Source organism: Peromyscus leucopus, chromosome 11, assembly GCF_004664715.2.
Source record: "Peromyscus leucopus breed LL Stock chromosome 11, UCI_PerLeu_2.1, whole genome shotgun sequence".
Classification (NCBI taxonomy): Eukaryota; Metazoa; Chordata; class Mammalia; order Rodentia; family Cricetidae; genus Peromyscus; species Peromyscus leucopus.
In genome coordinates, this window is record NC_051072.1 from 47,058,679 (window position 1) to 47,075,683 (window position 17,005).

The 17,005-nt window shown below is 45.6% G+C and overlaps 1 protein-coding gene across 1 annotated transcript in view; it reads left to right on the plus strand.

Moving 5' to 3' along the window:
- The first annotated feature begins 7,274 nt into the window (after positions 1 to 7,274).
- Positions 7,275 to 17,005, plus strand: part of Pik3r1 (phosphoinositide-3-kinase regulatory subunit 1) — an 83,998-nt gene continuing 74,267 nt past the window's right edge. The window contains exon 1 of the mRNA XM_028884829.2: positions 7,275 to 7,498. The gene's annotated coding sequence lies outside the window, so the exon portion shown is untranslated. The remainder of the gene's footprint in view (positions 7,499 to 17,005) is intronic.

The window sequence follows — 17,005 nt, forward strand, 5'->3', positions numbered from 1 at the left end:
TCTAAGATTCCCTAGAAGCAGGATGGGATTAAGGTGAACAAGGAGGGTTTTCAGGTTGCTATGTGGGCCGTGTACTAAACGAGGGTATCATATCAAAGAGAACATCAGTAATGGCATGTACTTTGTAGAATTGAATATTTATGATGGCAATTTTATGGAAGACATTAGAAAACTCCCATTGTTTTCAACAAAATCAATAAATCATCGCAACTCCTGGGTGCATTTAGAATGCTTTTAGAAAAGATATCTTTTTCTTTTTTCTTATATTGCTACTATGGTATAATTGACATAATAAGCTGCACATATTTAAAGTGTAAAATTTAGTGCGTTTTAACAGACACCCGAGGCCAAGAATCCATTAGCATAATAAAGACAATGAACATAATCCTCATGCCCCCAAATTTCTGCATGCCTTTGCTTAGACTTTCCATCTCTCCACACCTACATCACCCAGCAGATCAGCAATCAATCATTAATCACAGGTTAGTTTGTATTCTCTAACATTTTAAATACATTTAAATAAGCCTCTTTAGACCACTTCTTTTGAATTTTTCTCTCAGCATCATAATTTGAAATTGATCTGTGTTGTGTGTATCAACAGTTTGTGCCTTTCTTCTTCTTTTTTTTTTTTTCCTTTTTATACCTTTTGACACTACTGACAAGCAGGAGCCCACTATGAGTGAATACCAAAGTTTGTTTACTCACTCACCTTTTCACTACTGGTAGTACTACAAGAAAACTTGCATGAACATGTACAGTCTTCTTGTGGACCTATGCTTTCACTTCTCTTTACTATACTTAGGAGAGGAAGAGCTTGATCTTATTGTAGATGCACATTTAACTAAATAAGCTACATAACTGTTTTCTTGACTGGCCCATCCACATCACCTCTGACGGTGTCATGGAATTACACTTGTCCCATATCCTCGGTACCACTCGGTGTAGTCAACCTTTGAAATTCTACTAGGCATATCGATGTTATCTCATCAAATATTCTTTTTCAATCCAACAGTCATTTATTGAAAACTTAGAAAATGCAAAATAACATTTCTTAAATAAATTTGGTCCTTAAGTGTTAAAAATGTGGTGGTGTTAAGATGGATACAATATAAAGTTAACCATTTTGTCCACAGTAAACCTGCCGTGCAGTGGCATGAATTCCATTTACAGCATTATGCAGCCATCACCAGCTTGCTTCAAATGAAAACATATGTACCAACTAAGCCCTTCCTGCCCTCCAACTCTGAAGCCTCTCTTGCTCTCAATGGGTTGGCCTGTTCTAGATATCTCATGTCAATGGAATGATATTTCTGTGTATTTTTCTCTCACTAGGCATGATGTTTTAAAAAGTTCACCTGTGTTCAGCAAGTTCACCCAAAAAAATTCTACAATATGTATATGTACATATGCATTTGTTTTTTGTGTTACACGGAGGTGTTTATCCACTCATGTGGTAATGGTGGTGATGGACATTTAAATGGCTTCCGGCTTTGGGCAATTGTTAAATATTGTTCACAGCTCCTGTGAATATAATGTGTACGTGTCTGAATGGACATTTGTGGTTTTAATTGGTACTTCCCCATGGGTTTTTATATGTGGGTTGGTTTTTCATCCATCTATTTTTGTTGTTGTTAAAATTTTGTTCAAAACCTTTTGACCACTTTTCAAAACCACAAATTTTTATTATTCAGTTGTGAAATTTTCAAATGTACTTTTACCAAGTTTGGTTTTTTTTTATTTTCATAGTAGTATAATTTGGGGAGAAAAACTTTGAACTTTGATAGGGTCCAACATATTAACTTTCTTTTCCTTTCATGCAGTTCAAATTTTTGTGTCCTAATATTTTGCAAAGTTTTTCCAGGCCTTCCCCAAACTTTGAGATGTTGTATTGCTTTAGCTGTTAAATTTAAGTTGGTGATCCATTTCAAGTTAATTTTTAAGTGGTGAGAGGTAAGGTTAAGGCCCTCTTTTCCTTGTCTATATCTTCCCACATGTCCCATGCCCGACGATGGGTTACAACACGTGTCGATTGGTGGTATAATGGCCCCACTGACGTGCTCAAGTCTGGATCTGGTTTATCAGCCTTTCAGATGTGCTGTCTGAACAGTACTTACGGTGTAATATTTTAATAGTCACAGATATAGGAATTTAGCAGTGTCCTATTTAGTTGAACACACGGTACTAGATACTTTATCATCTGATGAAGCTATAAAAAAGAGAAAATATACCTGGTTTACAAGGAAATGCATAAAAGTCGCTTCTTTTATATTTATTTAATTACTGCTTCGAAGTCTACCTTCTTACTGAAGATGGTTTGAAGAGAAAATATTGGGCAAAATGTAATTGAAATGCTCACTAGAGTGCCTCATCACTTCCATTTCATACCTGTGGGGTCAGTCACAAAACATGAAGCCCTGGGTTCCATTCCCAGTATCATATATGCATTCATGCACAATATACTCACTTACAAAAAGCCAAGGTTCGCAGGAGCACGCGCCATTATCAGGGATCTGTAAGCATGTAACTATGCATCGATTCGTTCTCTAGAATACAGTGGGAGGTTCCCTCTTTCAGAACTTCATGTGTAATAGCTTTTATAGGCTCACTACCACTAGATGAGAATGACAGGAATGCTAGCTTCTTGAAATCTTACTCTGATATTAAGCATCCTGGTCAATGATTTCTTTCAGAGTCCTGTATAATATGTATTTAACCTAGATACTCATAATAGTTTGGATTCACCCCAAGTATTTTTCAACTATCAGACAGGAAAAGGGGGGAAAGAGAAGTACTAGGCAAAAGGCCATAATGTTTGATCCCAAGACCATAAGCCATGGTCCTCACCAGTCACTAACTCTGAGTCATCAAGTGCCTACAATGTCCATGGTATTGAAGAGCAGAAGATGTGGGATACCTGCATCTTCAGATCAGCTTTGGAACAACCTGAACACCCTTGGCCTAACTTATTTAATTTAAATTCACAAAGCGGTCACCATCATACTCTTGGCTTAGCCCACATTTAAAAAAACAAAAATCAAAAACGATGATTTAGTTGCCACCATGTAATAATTGAGATATTTCCCACAAACATAAATTTCCAGTGACTCTCTGAAAACTGAAAGGTGTAGAAAACCTGGGCTTAGTGTCTAGCCTCCAGCATCAGTTGCTCTTCATGAGATCAGATGTTTCGACACCTGTCTGCATTCCTGAAGACGGTTTTTCTACTTGCGTTCTCCACGGTAGTGGTTCTCAGAAGCTGGCTTCACCTTGGGGTTATGTGAGGATACTTAAAAATAACTGATGCTCATGGCTCACCTCTAGACATTTTATATGTTACATCTTATATAATACATACAGGACAGATCCTGGATTTTGGTAAACTCCCTAGGCAATTTTGCTGTGTGATCCAAATTGAGGGCCACTTAGGTACATCATTTAACCTGCATATGTACCACCTGGCCATCTTGTTAACTGCAGTTTGTGAGCCAGTTGGTCTAAAATAAGATCTCGTATTCTGCATTTCTAACCTTCCCCTTAATTCTGCCAGTGCTGCTAGTCTGTGGGCCTCATGTTGAGCAAGACTCCAGGACATTTGTATTCGTTTGGTTTGTGTTTGAATCCCTAAAATCCACACACATTTCCAGCCCAGTATGTAAGTATATTCCAACATCACAGTTACAGCAGTGGTTGGAGTACAGATGACCAGTAAATGCCTCCTGCCGGCTTTTGATTGTTGAGGATATTATCTCACTTTGTTTAGTCTTTATAATGGAGGTCCTTGATGGACTCTGATTTCCAAACCATCTTTGCTGCTATACATTGTAAGTGACATTCCTGTATCCCTGTTGGGAATTGCACATCTTCTGACACTTTTAGGCACCAGTCAACGCCAAGGCCAAGTGTGACCAATACCAGTTGAACTGTGTGGGCTGGTTAGTTTTTGCATGGTTTTTTTTTTTTTTTCTCTTCTTCCTTTTTTTGGTCAGTTTCACACAGGGTGGAGTCTTTGGGAAAAGGGAATCTCAATTGAGACGATACCTTGAATATATTGGCCAGTAGGCAAGTCTGAGGGACATTTTCTTGATTAATCATTGATGTGGAAGGGCCTAGCCCACTATAGGTGATATCACCCTGCGGAGGTGGGTCCTGGATTGTATAAAAAAGAAAGCCAAGGGATCAGTGGGGAGCAAGCCACAAACAATTCTTCCATGACCTCTGCTTCAGTTCCTGCCTTGACTTTCCTTTATGATGGACGGTAGGATATAAAATGAAATTAGCTCTTTCCCCCTAAAGTTGCTTTTGGTGGTGGTCTTTATTCTTGCCATAGAAAGCAAACTAGAACATTGTATCTATATGACATATGAGCATTTTATTGGAGTGGGTTCTGGTATGTCCCCAAAACCCCAGGGTAATCATTCTCAAACCCCAGGTTTTAGCAAATGGCTTGGAGAGTTTCCTAAAACAGCTTTTTTCACTTCGATCTGACATTTTTGGTTTAGAGAAGACACAGAATTTATATTCCCAGCAAATTCCAAGGAGGTGCTCATGGTCCTGACTCCAGTATCTCGAGGTTTTGCAGAAAAGAAAGGCAGGCAAGTGGCACAATGGGCCTCTTGCCTTATCATATCAGCTTCTTGTTTTATAACTGTTACATTTTGTGTTTCCAGATAAGATTTTACTCAAGAGAAGGTTACCAAAAAACACAAGTTTAAGGCTGAGCCTCAAAGGCTAAGAACTTGTCATGCAAGAGTAAATACCTGAGTTTAGATCCCTAGCATTCAAGTAAATGCTGGGTGGGCATAGGGGTTCAACGGTAATCGCTACGCACAGGAGGTAGAGACAGGCAATCTTTGGTGCCAACTGGCTAGCTGGACTATCTGATGGGGTGCTCGGGATTCAACTGGGAGACCTAGCTTCATAAACTGGAGAGTGATTGATGAAGACTTCATTGTCAACTGGACACATGCACCCACACATGCATACATACACATGTGAGCATGTATAGATACATATACATACTCCACATAAAATACCGATCTTATGTTGTCACTGCTTTTAATTCATAGAATCTATGGGAACTGAAAATAAAATACTATACTAATGATGTGTGGGAAGGCACTAATTTAACACACAAATGAAACAGACAGGTTATTTGGTGCTGTGTATGGAGAGATACATACATTTATCTTCCTCTCATGTGATCCCCTCTGACATTAGCTCTGTGTTGTGTTCAGCTATGATGGAAACAGGTCAAAGGCAGTCTAAGTGCACAATAAATTGCTGAGGACTTGTCTAAAAGAGGGAGTGTGATTACGGATTATGCGTTGTTACTGGGTTGGAGAGACACCTATGGTGGAACCTTTTCCCAAGACTCTAGTGAGCACAAGAAGAGGAGCCAGCTGCAATTTCAGTTTCCTCAGAGGTGAACCTAAGGAAAACATGGCGAATGTTTTATTATTTTAGTCATCTTAGTTTGGATTAGATCCAAGAACCTCTACCACAGGAAAACACATCATTGCCATCTACCAGAGGGCTCTTCATTTTACACAGTACCACAAATGCACCCTGGTATCTTATGGCTGTGATAAAATACTCCGACCAAAGCAACTTAAAGGAGAAAGGGTTTAGCTCATAGTTCAAAGTGGTCTGTCATCGTGGGTAAGTCAAAGCCACAGGAGCTTGAATTAGCTGGTCACGTTATGTCCTCAATCAGAAAAGAACAAAAAGAATGTGTGCACACATGATACTCGGTTTGCTTTCTCCACAGGTATAGACCAGAATCTCCTGCCCAAGGAATGGTTCTACTCATAAGATGGATCTCCCTCCACAAATTAACATACTCAGTTTTTAGAGAGATTCTACAAAGTCTAGGCTGCCTTGAACTTCAGACTCTGTGGCTTCAGCTTCAAAGTGCTGGGATTATAGGTGTTTGTCACCACATCCCACATCACTAGTGGATTCTTAAATGCGCCTGCTTTTGTCTTCAATACATACCAGGAGTAACAGGAGCATTAGTACCTGAATACTGTGCCAAGGAGATCTCCGATCTAGTAGAATGTGAGTCACCTTTTAAAAAGAGATTACATTTGCTAAGGATAAGCTGTGAAATTCATTTTTCCCCCTTTGCTTCCAACAACACTCACACTAATACACTAAAATGAGAATTTGACAAAAGACTAAGTACTTGGTTAAGAAAAAGTAGGATTCTTGCCAGAACCCTGGAGAAGAGCTGCAAAAAGGAACTTTAGGGCTGGAAGGGTGGGTGGCTGCCGACCCCTGAACTGCAAAACAAGCCATATCCTGGGAGCAATTTTTTAAAAGTTCAAGAGTTCTTGAACGTTTTCAAGAGAACAAAACACGGGCTGACATCTTCTCATATCATGGGAAGGTCGAGCCAACATCACTTTTTTGTTTTTGAGGAGCTTCAGGTGTGGTTACTACTCCAAGGACCTGCACTTTTACATTTTAGAAACCATAGAATTCATTTGCGCTTCTGCAGCCTGTCAGAAGCATTGGGCTGGCTGGATGACCTACATAGGCTCTGTGGTCCATGGCCCGCCAGAGATCCCTCCTCTCAGAACTCTTCCTTTTCCCCTAGGTCCTGCCTGGGTCCGGGAGGCGGCGGTGCCAGGGTTTTCCAGGCGGCCTCAGGCTGCGGGGACTCGTTGCTCCGGCTCACCCTTTCACCCCTCCTTCACCCCGGGAGTGCCACGCTGGGTGGCGCGGTTTTTCTGACCACTAGGGAAGCTGTGCTGGCGAAGCCAGGAATTACAGGGCCTCCCTTCTTTGGCGAGCGTTGGCATCTGCGTCCTCCTGACCCCAGGCACTGTGCTGAAGCTCTAGTGGGTTCGAAAGACGCAGGGTCTCGTAGGTAGCAAGCCCGGGCTCCCCGGGAGGCCTGAACTTATCTTCCACCTCCCTGGGTCCCCACCTCCACTCCCTGCTTCGGGCCTGGGAGACGCCCCGCAGCCGAACCAGCTGCAAGCGCGCAGAGGTAGAGCGCTCCGCAGCGGAGACCGCCCGCCCGCCCGCCGTCCGGTCGCCCCGGGGCATCCCTGTGCAGGGGGCGGAGGCGAGGGCAGCGGGGGAGAGGGTGGGGGTAGGGCCGGTAGGCACTGAGTACAGCGCCTGGACCCCGGTCGCCCGCCCGCCCGCCTGCCCGGAGACTGGTAGAGGCGGAGGGCGCGGCTCGGGCTCTGGGGGGCGGGGTCTCGGGCGCTGATTGGTGTGTGTCTGGGGGCGGGGCGGAGGGGCGTGTCCTGGGCGGGGCTGGCGCCAGGCGCTGGAGCTGAGGGCGCACGCACGGCAAGGAGTAGCGAGCAGCTGAAGCCGAGTTGGAAGGAAGCAGCGGCCGCGGCGAGGACGGTTGTGCAGCCCAAGAGCCGGGACAGCGAAGCGCCGGCGGGTCGCAGCTGGATCGCAGGCTCCCGGGAGCTGTAACCCTGAGAGGACGCTGAAGCCCAGGCGGGGCAGAGGAAGGAAGCGAGCCGCCCCGGAGGTAGGTGGCGGCGGTGGGTCCCGGTGTGCCCGGGAGGGGGAGGCGGTGCGAACGCGCTCGGCCGCTGCTCTTCCTGTCACCGGCAGCCGCTTCTGCTGCCGAGCCACTTGAGGGGAAGCGACCCAGCTGCCAATCCCCAGTCGCCAGCATCTCTCCACCGCTGGGAAGCCTTCTCGGGCCAGTGGCTAGCCTGCGTGGTCGCGACCACCTCCTGCTCTTCGTTTCCTCGGTGCTACCCGGGTCTGGCTTTGCTCGCTGCCGGGCGCATTCGGTCCGGGAGTTGCCAGCGGTCGCCGGCTCCCCTCCTCCTTAGTCACCTCACGCTTCCGAGGGTCCCCTATTGCCCTGCAGCTTCCTGGAGCCGGGAGCGCGCGAGGAGAGCGCCTGGGTCGCTTTCTTTGCATTGGCGCGACGTCCCCTCCAAGGCCCGGCAGCTGCAGCCGGGGTCGCCGGCCGAGCTGGGCCACGGGGGTCCCCGGAGCTCGCCCCCAGCCCCCGCCCTCCGAAGTTTGCCGCCCTCCTCTTCCGGGGTGGGGGAAGTGCGCCTCGGGGCGGTCGGTGGCTGGGGCTCTAGCTTGGCGTCTGGCGCCCGCCGGGCTTGGGCAGGTTGCAGGAGGCATAATGAGTGGGATCCTGGCACCGCCCGGAAATCCAGCTTTTCCTAACGCGGGGCAACCCTGGAGGGACCTGCCCAGCAATATGCGGCCGACTGGGGAAAGCCGGCTCGCGTGCAAGCCTAAGCTAAAATATCAGGAGGGGAATTGTCTGCAAGCCACTTCCTTCCCAAAGGCAGAAACTGCCCGGCAGATCACGAGACAAAGAGAATAGGAACGCTCTGACCAGGCACGCATGTACAGAAATGCGTTTGGGTAACCAGCTTTCGCGCACAATAACGCAAGGGTGTGAGCAGAGTGGCTGTGACATGTTGAATGCCTGTGCCCGCACAGGATTCAGGGGAATTCTGCTCCCGGCGCTGGTAATACCGGAAAGGTCTCACTTCCACCGTTAATTCTCGGAGGAAGGAGCTGCAGGCTCTCTTAATGTGCTGGTGTGTATCTATGCTTTATTTAGTGGTTTCATGGTTTTTAGGGCTTAAATTTTTTCCCCTTTCTTTTCCTGTCTTTTTCCTCTTTGTCAGACAGTGCGAAGTAGGAAAGGATGAAGCAGTTCCGGGTTTTGAATGTAGCAGGAGATTGTCATTTCAGTGAGATCCAGTTTCAAGTTTTAGGTGGTAGGAGCACTCCCAAAGCTGATTGACCTAGACTCCATGTGGAAGAACATCTTAATATTTCGTTAGCCTATCCTATGTTTTGGGCACCTTATTATGAGCAAAGAAAGCTTGGAAGAGTAGGCAGATGGGGTTATTTCTGCCACGGATTAGATTAGTAGATTTCTAAAGTAGAAATCATTAGATTTAAGGGCCTTCTGCATAGGTGAGGTGTCCATGCATCGTTTGTCACTGAGCAAGGCACCAGCACATGTTCATGAGCTTTTCTGTTTGTTTGTTTTGTTTTGTTCCAATAGCTGCACTCACTGTTTTTGAGATAAAGCACTTAATGGTAAGCAGGTCGTTTTCTTAAGCACACAAGTTGCTTAAAATTTGGGAAACAACTGTTTTTACTCATTGCAAAGAAAACGATCTGGATTTTTCTTGCACCTCTGGTAGTTCAAAGTCAGGTTTAAATAGTGAAGGCCCGAGGGGGAAGCTCCTTGCTTTGCACAAGTTCCCCTGCAGTGCCACCGCTGGCCGCCTCTGTCTAGTTGCCTGTTGCAGGCCACACGACTTTCCCATAGCAATCTGTCAGTTTTATGATTTGAAGAAAGTTGGATGGAGCTGATACTGCCTCTCAGACTGTTGTGGGAGTTCACTTTTAACTTTCATCTTGCACTGGGACCTGTTCCTAGTTGCATAACAACTCTGCCATGTGCACATTGTTATCTGCTGTTTTATTTGCATTTTTTTTATGATAGCACTCTCCTTTTTTCACATCTGTGATGCGCTGTAGCCATGTAAAAAAAGTATTTCACTGTCCACTGATTCAATATGTTGTTTTCTTTAGTTGTTTTGTTTTTTGTCTTTGATACATTTCCAGTATAAAGTTGGTATGGGGAAACTAAGCAATAGAACACATTACAGGAATGTGTAGTTTGGCTGTTGGTGGTGGGTTGTATGATGTGTCTTTTGGAAATGTTAATTACACCTAAGCTGATGGATTGCTTTTCTTTTTAATTTTTAGGACATTTTTATACATGCATATTACATATTTCAGTCATACCCACTCCCCCATTACCTTTTTTTTGTCTCCTTTCCCCTTTCAATTCTCAAATGGCTTTGAATCTTAAGGGCAAGTCTATTCAACTCGCACAAACTTTGTACCCTTTAAAGTGTTGGCTATTCCTTTAAACTTTTGCCATGAACACCATGAGCTTTAAGGTTATAGTGTTGATTGAAATTTCCTTTCTACCCCCCCCCCCTTTCTCCTAAGTACTTCAGGAAAGTGTTGTAAAAGGCATTTACTTTGAAAAATTATCCACCTACTTGTTAAAGCAGCAATAATCCTGGTCCAGCTTTTATTGTGTTTGCATTTTTGATTTGCAAAATGTGTTTTATTGGATAAAGAGATAGTGAATTAGCCAACTAGGGGAAGAGGGGTTTATGGTCGAGTAGAGCTGAGCTAACGTTTGCTTGAACTTTTAATTCTCTCATAAATGAGGTGTATACACACAGAAGAAATTAGCCCCTAACTGTCAGTCCGTTATGCATATTAGATTGGCCAAGCACAGAGCCCCTTGCAAGGTACAGGGCTTTGCCAGCAAAGGCAGGAAATGAAGTATCCTGGTGAAGCTTTGAAAACTAGAAAGTCACTTGTCAATAGAAGGGATTAACTATCAGGTAGGGGTGTGTGTGTGTGTGTGTGTGTGTGTGTGTGTGTATTCATTATTTTGGAGGCAGTGTCAAAGTTAGTCCACACTGGCCTTGAACTACCAATGTAGCATAAGTTGGCTTGAACTCTTGAGCCTTTTGCCTCTACCTCCCAAATCCTGGGATTATAGGCTTGTGCCACCAAACCCAACTGTCAGTTTTGTTTTTACTAATGAGACAGTGTAAATTGTATCATTTTTCTCCTTCTTGAAACATGGGTTGTGATGAACTCTTAAAGCATTCATATTATTATTGTGCCTTTTAAAGCCTCGTTTGTCTCCTCCCTCGTGATTTTTTTTTTTTTTTTTTTGTCATGCCTTTGCCAATACTCTTATTGAAATCACTTGCCTGACATAGTGGCAGTTCAAGGCCATTTCTTGTACACTAAGCTAAATGAACTGAAAAAATAGACTGTGTAATTACATATAGCCTGTTTGTTTGGCTTATGCTACCCCCCTCACCCCCACCCCCATACCTTTTTCTGGTGAAATGTGGAATAAGTGTAGTACAAGCTTACTGAAGAAATAAAACAAAGGACTGGAGAAACGTCGTTGGAGATTTTGTTCCGCCACCACGGTTTTCCTTGAAAGTCAATCAAATGTATACCTATAAAGCACCTGGAGTCAAAATAGTTCTCAGGTTAATGATCACCTGGGAGAGCACTGAAGTCATAGGAACCTGGCCAAAGGGTCAGGAGGCTCCACCAGTGGGTGGTGTGGGTTGGCAGAGGCGAGATGCCTTGCCCGTGGTCCAGCCTTCATCCTGGAATGCCTCCGTGGTCTTGAGGGCTGGGCTTGTCCCGTGAGGACCCAGCTGCCCTCATTCTCCTGAGCATTGCATTACTGCGCTCAGTTTTTCCTCCCTGAGGGCAGCCTAAGGGAGCAGCCCTGAAACCCAATTAGACAACTGTGTCGTGACTCCCACCTTGTGCCCGGCCACCAAGCACATTCATGTCGCCCTCCCACATAACACCGCTGACCTCTACTGAGCTGCGTTCCCCCTTGGGTCTGGAAGAAGAATTACTTGGGCTAAGTCCACAGGCAGGCTCTATCTGACTCTATTTACAGCAGGGTTTTATTTTAGGTAGCTTCAGGCTGCTTTTAGAACTGCTTGCAGCATTGAAAGGCAGTGCACAGAGAAAATTCCTGGCACCTGTCTGTTGCTGTTTTAAATCTGCATTGTGTAAATGGCAGTGACATTCAATGCTGATATTGCTCGAAGACCTATTGTTCCTAAGAGCAGTTACGAGAATGCCATCCCTGCAGTTGACTGTCACTTCGGTCACGTTGTTTAACTTTGCTTGTTTTCTCATCTGCAAAATGGGGCTGATAATTGAGCTGCAGCAGTTTGTAAGGGTGCATGCAAAACTCCAAGAACTGTGCCTGGCACACGGCGAGCACTGAGTTGGGGTTAATTATATTAAGCTTGTACTGAGAAGCATGGTGCGACATGCTTTGTGAGCGTAATTGCCTTTAATCCTCATAATGACCTAGTGAGGTATAGGTCTGCTTCTTCCACCGGCCTCACAGGTGATGAAATGATGCCGGAGGGAGGCTTCAGTGACTTGCCAATAGTTAGATCTAGGCATGGGTCAGGGCAACCCTTGTTAGCTGCAACAGAGAATTCACTCTTCCTGCCATGAATTTTAAGGACCATTTTTTTTTTTTTCATAAGAAGAGGCACTTTAGGGCACCTCCCTTTGTCCACTCCCCCCAGGGCTACCATTTCAGTCTCTACTGTCGTGGTGCAGGGACCCAGGCACGTGGGCCTCATAGCCTCTTCTCAATGGGAAGATCTCTTCTTAGTCCCACGGCCCTTCGTCCTAGCCCTCTCTCTATCGTGACCCCCCTCTCTCTAGTCTAGAAGGGCTGCTGTGGGTGGGCCAGGGTAGCCCTCTCCTCTTCTTGGTGTGCTCCGGGAACCGGGGCTGTAACTGCTTTGCAGTCCTGTCTCTTAAAGTGTCACCTGGGTGTGTGCTCGCAGCCCCATAAAGGGCTTGCAGGCAAGAATTACAGCCTTCACACCTTACCTACCCACATTTGCTACCCAGCCTAGAGGGTGGTGGCAGGCAGCACATTCTGCTTAGCTGTCCGTCTGGAAAGGAATGGAGATATTAGATGCCTGTAGCATTGGACTCAAGTTGAGCATACCTCCATCCATCCATCCTTTTTTAACTGAGGCTGTTCGGTCTCGTCACTTTACATATAAAAACACAGTGTTTGCCCAGGACCTCAGTCAGTTTTAATGGCTCCTAACTTCCAGAATTGTGAAAGGTAGACAGGTTTTCAAGTCATGGGTCTTGTGTTTCAAAAGACTGTGTAAGCGGAGGTGGGACATGTATCCTAGATGCTGAGCTCGAATGTTAAGGGACAAAGGGTTACACATGGTGGTGTGGTCAAGACAAGGGCTTGACTACAGACCCTTTTGGTGCCACCACCCAGAGTCACACTGCTAATGTCACAGGATGGCAATGCACGAGTAGATATCTTTTTTGTTGTTGTTTTAGATGCAATTTGAGGAGGTCCCTTATTTCTGCCTCCCCATTATGTCCCCCAAATCCTGTCCTTTGTAAAAGGTGAATAGAGTAAGTCAACAACACCGGAGGGTTTTTCAGAGACTTTGGTTCTTTCTCATTGTGCCTGTGGGTTAGAAGGTTAAACAAAACAAAACAAAACAAAAAAAAAAAAAAGACGATTTTCAAGCCATTTGCACATCGAGCAGTCAGGGATTGTTATCTGTCAAGCACTAGGAACAATTTTATCTGGGCAAATTGCATGAGAATTGCTCAGTATGCTAGCAGGGAAAGAAACTTTACATCCAGTGAGTGGGACTGTAGACAGCCATGCGTAGGGTTGAAAGACCGGAGCCAAATAGTTCCCATAAGGAAATTGTGGGCAGTTGCATGTGGTCTTGTATAAAAAATAAGTTATTTTTTAATTTCTTCACAGACTTCCTTTATGCTTTTTGGGGGGAGTATTCAGTATCCTATACATGCCTTAGCTTATATCATAAAGTTGCCTGAGTTACCTGCAAATAATAGTTTGTTGGCGATGACTATTATCCACACATAAAATGACCTTTGCTCTGAATCTGGATCAAAATAAGTTTGCTGGGCAGGTGTTTGTAGCCAAAGAGAATGGGAGGCATAATTTGGTGGAAGTGGGAAATACCTGTTCTGTCAAAACTCCAAATTGACGTCAGGAGGCTCCCACAGGTGCTCATGATCCCGGCTGCTGGGTGGTCTGCAGTCCTGGGGACCATTTAAGGGAGAGCTTGCCAGTCCTCTAGATGTGACAGCCCTTGTGACTCTGGATTGATGCTTCCCTTATCTCCCCAGGGAGGAGCTAAGTTGTTAGAAATTGTGCAATGTGGGGCCCAGGAGAGCAGCACAGGGCAGACTGGCCAAGAGGGATACAGGTGGCAGAAGCTACATTGGTAGGACAGGGAAGGACAGGATTCCAGAAGTGGGCAGTCTTCCAGAAGCGATGTACTCAAGAGCCTTTTAGTCACTAATTTATGGACTTCGTAGGCAAGGATGCATTTTAATGAAATCACTTTGGAGGACATTTGCATGATTGAGGCGCTGGGTCCTGCATTTGGCTGGAGTGCTGACCACTTATCTTGGCTTCGTTTTGTGCCTGTGTGTTAGAGAGCCAGCCGCACATACCTGTGTGGCTGCTGTGAAGGCAGAGCCACAGAATTCTCCTGGGGGAACAGCCAGAGCAGGTAAGACACTGCATTGTTGATGCTCCTGCGGTGCCTAAGCTGCCCCTGGGCATCTTAGCTCACGGAGTCCAGAAGTAAGTGACGGTGGTCTCAAAAGTGGGGGCTCCACACACTGGCTGCATCAGAATTTAGTCTACAGCTGATGCTGAGTGCGGTTATGCCCGAGGTACTAAATGTCCTCCATCTGTCACGTGAGAATATCTACAACACCTTGGTTATTGCGAAGATGGAATGGGTTAATGTAGGCACAGCTCCCACTACGTATCATGTGATGATGATTGTGCTAACACTGCCTCATTTAAATGGGTATGGCAGGCCAGAGAAAGTGTGCAGAGGGCTGTGTTGTGCACTCTGTGCCCAGCCAAGGTCTCTCTGAACCTTGTCGCCACGTGACCAGGTCCCCACCCAAATAAATGACTGGTGTGCTCGCCCTCTCTTTTTACAACATTGCCTTCAGACTGCTTCACTGACACTCAGTAGCTGCTGACCTTGACTGCCAACCTTAACCATCTGCATTGATCTTCCTGGTCCTCTACCTGCAGTCCCCGTGTCTTAAGATATCTGGGGTTCCTTTATCAGACTGAGACCTGGAGTTCTGCAGAGTTTTTAAGATTCACCTGACACTGCCTGGGAGAGAGCACTGGCCCAATTTCCCAGGTCTCAGCACACAGGGTGGGGATTGCTTCTCAAGAATCTAGCCTCCTACAGTTATCAGACTCCTCCCAGAGTTGCACTCCCTCCTGTGGACTTAGCCCCAGGCACACTCAAGAGGCTCTCAGGTTCAGAGAGCCCTGCAAAGGCATGGAGCAGTTTCTGAGTCGCTGGTGTGGAACCTGCCTAGTTATATTGTTGTGCTGTGTGCTAGGCCTTGTTTCATGGTTGCTGGGGGCTGGAGGCATTGTATTTCCTGTTCTACTGAGAATCCCACCAAACTGGTCCTCTGGGTGGTTGAAATTGAGGAAGTGCAAGGCACCAGCTGGCAGAAAGATCTGCCCTGGCTACTGACTTAGGGCTTTCCCCTCCCCCTAAAAGACATACATTGCCAGAAAAAGCTAACAAAAATTTCAGGGCAGATTTGAAGGAATTAAATTATTCTTAGGCATATTGCCTGGTTTCCAAGCTTTTAGGGATATGTAAATGTTCATGTTCTTTGGAGCTCTGTGTCTCTTTTGTACAGAGCACATTAGTACCAAAAAAAAAAAAAAAATGAGATTTGCTAGTTCTACATTTTTGTGTGAATTTATGCAATGAATATTTAATTTGATTCTGGATCTTTCAGAAGGAGAGGTTTTCTTCAAACGTAATATAGCTTATTTTTCTCATCCGCTCCACTGGCTGCATTAATTTTTCTTCCCTCTGATGCCTGAAATGCAAAGTAGAGTACTATCCCAAATTAATATTCTTGCTACACAAAGATTTCCAGTGTTTGTTTTTACTTCCTTTTAATATGCAGCCCTCCTTAGAGTGTTATTGTATAAAGCTAAGAGGCTTTAGCCATGTGAAGTTGAATACTTTACACTTCTGAATGCCAACATAACAATTAATCTGTGGCTAGATTGTGCTGCTTAAGATGCCTACACTGACGAGTGCCTCTAACAATTCACTGCTAAAATGTTTCTCTCTTCTAAACGTAGGAAAGTCTCTTTGACACAGACTCGTGTGGCTGTGTTTGTATTGCTTCATTGTACAGGTTGGTGAACTTGAGACCTTTAGCTAGAATTGAGTCTCTACAGTAAAGGTAGCATTGAGAAATAAATGAGGGGCAGCGTGGATCCATGTTGCATGCTGTCCTGTCAGCCATCCATGGTGACTGAAGTTCTCTTAACTTTGGCTCTCCAATTGCTCTGCACCCACTATGCTTGGCGATGGAAAGAAAAAGGCTCTCATTACCCTGGCCTCCCCCAAGCCTGTTTTACATAGTACTTCCGCAGCATGGCTACTTCCTCCCGTATCTTAACTCCGTAAGATCTAGTTGCTCTCCTCATGGCTGGCCTGCAGTCTGGCATCCCAGAAAGTCAGTGATGGTTCCCATCCCACTGAAATCAGTTCTACTTCATTCAGAGCTCATTACGAGACCTCAGGTGTACTCCTGATTTCAGCTGGAGTTTTTGGCCGGTCACTAGCACATCTGTAGTGGACATCTAGCACATCTGCAGTGGATGTCTAGATCCCGTGAGCCCATCAGGTCTCTTGGCTTTCCTTTGCCTGCTGTTGGTATGGAATTGTCAGCAACCCAGGATCAAACCCTGGCCCTACTTGCTCCCGCCCGTGAGCATTTTTCACCTCCCACCCTTCCCCCTTTATGCTGTACTACTTCAGTTTGCACCTTTATGTACCTGCTGCTGCCTCTCTGGTCTCTGTCCTCACCTTTCTCAGCAGCCCTCACCTCCATTTTCTCTCTGTGCCAGTCAGTCCCTGGTGGGCACTGAGGTCAGACTGGGATTCCTTGAGTGCAGCCTTCCTGAGTGACTGCGTCCCCAACATCACCATGCAAGGCTCACTGTAGAGGACGGACTTACTCATACTCACTGTGCACGTGTGCATTTCAGATGGCCCTTATTGTCTTCCCAGCCCAGGTTTGCTGTTCCCTCTCTGTTTTCTGATGGGTGAGACGGCCTGTGCTTCTTTCCATAATATGACATTTGCTTGGTCTGTCTGTGCCGAGGATCATGCCACACATTCCATTCTGTCTGCAGATTCCTGCAATTTGATGTGGTCTCTCACTTGAACCCCATGGCATTTTGTGACAGCGGCTATTATGGCAGTTACCTAATGTTTTGGTTCCTTGTGTACCAGTTTTTATCTCTAGAACATTGCCACCTGTTAGCACGTCGACTCCTGTCCCGCCCAGTGTTCTT